At 47.1% G+C, this 3,921-nt stretch overlaps 1 pseudogene; it reads left to right on the forward strand.

Moving 5' to 3' along the window:
- Positions 1 to 236: 236 nt before the first annotated feature.
- On the forward strand, positions 237 to 857 carry LOC138275516 (small ribosomal subunit protein RACK1-like; annotated as a pseudogene).
- Positions 858 to 3,921: the final 3,064 nt, after the last annotated feature.

A 3,921-nucleotide genomic window follows, 5' to 3' on the forward strand; every position in this document is an offset into this window, starting at 1 on the left:
GAAAGCCCAATTCTACCCCTCCAGTAGGACTTACAGATTTGGAGATCTCTGCACTCATGGCAGATATTTCTGCCCCCACAAATAGGTTTATATCGTCCAGCAAACCCTTTGTGAATTGATTGCAGGCCTAAAGAGGGTATTTGTATTGATTTAAAGACTTAAAGAGTGCAAACAGTGACCCTGTAAGCTAACAACCAAATTTACATTTATGAGTAGGACATTTTGAGTGTATCCATATGCCCAATCCAAAGCTGCAGATCCTTGACATGATCTTGAGTTCCAGCCGATATAAAGGTGTCATCATATGAAAATGACCCAGGACAAGACCAACTGTAACATCCCTCAAGGCACACTTAGAAGCCACTTTCCCTTAGTTAGTGATCTAGCAATTTCCCAAAGTGGCTAGATTGCATTCTCTGGGTCCTGGGATGGCACCTTGACGCTGTGGGATCTCACCACAGGCACTATCACCCACAGCTTCATGGGACACAACAAGGCCATTCTGAGTGTTGCCTTCCCAGCCAATAACTATCATATTGGATCTGGCTCTCGCGACCAAAACTATCAAGGTGTGGAAAACACTGGGAATCTACAAGTACACAGTGCAGGATGAGAGACACTGCCAATGGGTTGCTACATCCACTTCTCTCTGAACAGCAGTAATCCAATTATTGCCCCTTGCAGCAGGAACAAGATAGTGAAGGTGTAGGACGTGGCTAACTGCAAACTGAAGATGACTCACATTGGGCACACTGGATTACCGAACACCTTACTGTTCCTTTTCCCTGACCGCTCTCTCTGGAGAAAACAACAAATAGTCTATGTTGTTGGATGTGAACGTGGGCCAGCATGGCTAGGTGCTCCCAACCAATCCTAACGCTGCTTTGAGCAGCATCAGGATTGGCCGCAGGGCAGGCTGGGAGCCTGTACCTGACCACTGAGGAGACGGAGGAGCGGCAGCATAGAGCAGAGGTATGTTTAAAAAAACAAACATTTTAAATTATTAAATACGCTCTGTGCGCCGCCCGCTCCCTGTAATCCTAGCGAGCCATGACTAGTGATAGCTCCCAACCGCCCGTGGCTGTGTGTGGGGCTGCTGGCCTTACTATCAAGTTTTGGAATTGAGGGGAAATATATTGTGTACAAGCTTAAGCAAGAAGTGATGAACAACAGCAGCAAAGCTGTACCACAACAGTGTACCTCAGGGGCAAGATCTGCTGATGGAAAGCCATTGTTAGCTTGATGCACTGATAAACGTATCCATGTATGCAGATCATCACCAGGACGCAATACATGTGTAAATAAACAAGAAGTTATTATTTCTAATCCAGAAAAATAAAAATAAATGAAAAGTGGAATAATCAAGACAAAGGCAGGACCTCTAAGCCAAATACTCTTTGAGAGGTTTGGCTTGACATACAGTACAACTCTAATAATATCAGGTATACAAAATGCATGTCCAGAAGGTCTGGAAACATGCCAAATTTTAACAAAATCATGATCATCGTCCATGTATTCATGCTAGACATTGATATGCAAATATTTGCTAAAAGATTCTGAAGCACCCCTGTTTTGCTTTCACAAATTTTCCTGAAGGGTTCCCCTGAATTCATGCAACTGTTCAGTAAATTCCACTCTTACTGCAAAGCTTATTGACCCATTGCATTTATGTCACCATCTATTCACCACCTATTTGGAGAAAATGGTAAATAGATGCAAAGGCTTTGTTTTGGGCTTTGGTTCAAGTGGCAGGGTACAGGGAGGGCCAGGAGTAGCAGGTAAAGCTGGGCAAGTGATTACTACCCCCTCTGCTGCATGAGGAGGATGGGCAGACGGGGGTTTGGGAAGCTGCTAGCATCCCCATCTGAATGAATGGATGAATGAAGATTTTGAGAGTGCAACAGCTCCCCTGATTACGCCATCTTGGCACTGTAGAACACAAAGAGATAAAAGGAGGGTACTAGTTATAGCTGAACAGCCAAGCTTTCACATTCTTACAGAACACTGATTCAGAACACATGTGGTGTAAATCAATAGGAAGTCCTTCCAGTGCCTTGCAGCTGGATAGGCAAATGAGCATACACTCAGTCTAGAGTACTTGACTCAAGGAATTACCAGAAAGTTCCTAAGATCTCAGAGACTTAAACGGAGTGCAGCAAAGAAAGAATCCTTGAATGCAGATGAACTGCCTTGTTAATAAGGGCTCTGAATGTAACAATCAGAGCTTTAAACCTAATTGTTTTGGAGACCAAGAGCCAGTGAAGGGTTAATGTGAAATAGGTTGGTGCCTGGGCAAGCAAATAAAGTAGCTGCGTCCTCCTTTGGACTTCTGAGGCTATTGAGGGGGGTCTTTACCATCCTACCCCTCACAGCCAAAAGAATAATCGCACAGGCTTTAATAGGTACCCGTATTGACTATGGAAATGTATTGTTTATGGGCTCAGCTGGCCACGTTATTAAAAGACTGCAGAGAGTCCAAAACGCCGCAGCACGCCTGGTACTGAATATCCCCAAGCAGGAATCCATCAAAACTGGAATTTCATTATTACATTGGCTCCCAGTGGATAAGAGGATTCAGTTTAAAACACTATGGGGGTCATTACAACCCTGGCGGTCGGTGTTAAAGCGGCGGTAATACCGCAAACAGGACGGCGGGCAAGAAAAGGGAATAAAAACACGGCAGAAACAGCTTTTGCAATGGGAAAACGCTCACCTGAACACATCCCACGAGGAAGGAGGACTACATGGAGCCGGAACTCCAAATCCTACCGGCCCTTGTATTCCTACTCATCTACGAAGACCAACGCCTGCGCCGGCGATGACAACGGTGAGTACTGCACCTATGACATAGGGGAGGCAAAAGTTAGGGGGACACACACGCAACACCCTCACCCCCACTCCACCCTCGCATATAACAACACACACACCAATGCATACACAAAAATCACAGTAACAACCCACAACCCCCCCGGAAGAATACAAAGACAAAGAAATCAGTTCAAAAATTGTAATGTAGCAATATAATGTCTCAAAAATGTACAGATATGGTAGAAAATCATACAAAAGTATATACATTACGAGAAGTAGTGCAGATATGCACATATCATTGTCTGTGCACACTAGTCCAAAAATGCATCGGCGAGGCCAACACAAGATACCTGTCCACAGACGGAGAGAACACTGCCGGGGCATCAGATAGAAATACTACAGGCACCTCAGGGGGAAGGGAAGGGGGGGCACCTCAGCCAGAGGACTGCAAAGCCAGATCCACGACGGGGCTCCATGCCCATTGATGTATCCTGGGGAGTGCAAAGCCACAGTCTCTCAAGTCTCTACAGTGGGTGGGTTGCCCACTGTTCCATCCTGGGGAGTGCAAAGCCACAGTCTCTCAAGTCTCTACAGTGGGTGGCTTGCCCACTGTTCCATCCTGGGCAGTGCAAAGCCACAGTCTCTCAAGTCTCTACAGTGGGTGGCTTGCCCACTGGACCATCCTGGGGAGTGCAAAGCCACAGTCTCTCAAGTCTCACAAGTGGGTGGGTTGCCCACTGGACCATCCTGGGGAGTGCAAAGCCACAGTCCCTCAAGTCTCTCCTGTGGGTGGCTGGCCCACTGTTCCATCCTGGGGAGTGCAAAGCCACAGTCTCTCAAGTCTCACAAGTGGGTGGGTTGCCCACTGGACCATCCTGGGGAGTTCAAAGCCACTGTCTCTCAAGTCTCACAAGTGGGTGGGTTGCCCACTGGACCATCCTGGGGAGTGCAAAGCCACAGTCTCTCAAGTCTCTACAGTGGGTGGCTTGCCCACTGTTCCATCCTGGGGAGTGCAAAGCCACAGTCTCTCAAGTCTCTACAGTGGGTGGCTTGCCCACTGTTCCATCCTGGGGAGTGCAAAGCCACAGTCTCTCAAGTGTCTACAGTGGGTGG

This window comes from Pleurodeles waltl, chromosome 2_2 (genome assembly GCF_031143425.1).
Source record: "Pleurodeles waltl isolate 20211129_DDA chromosome 2_2, aPleWal1.hap1.20221129, whole genome shotgun sequence".
Taxonomy (NCBI): domain Eukaryota; kingdom Metazoa; phylum Chordata; class Amphibia; order Caudata; family Salamandridae; genus Pleurodeles; species Pleurodeles waltl.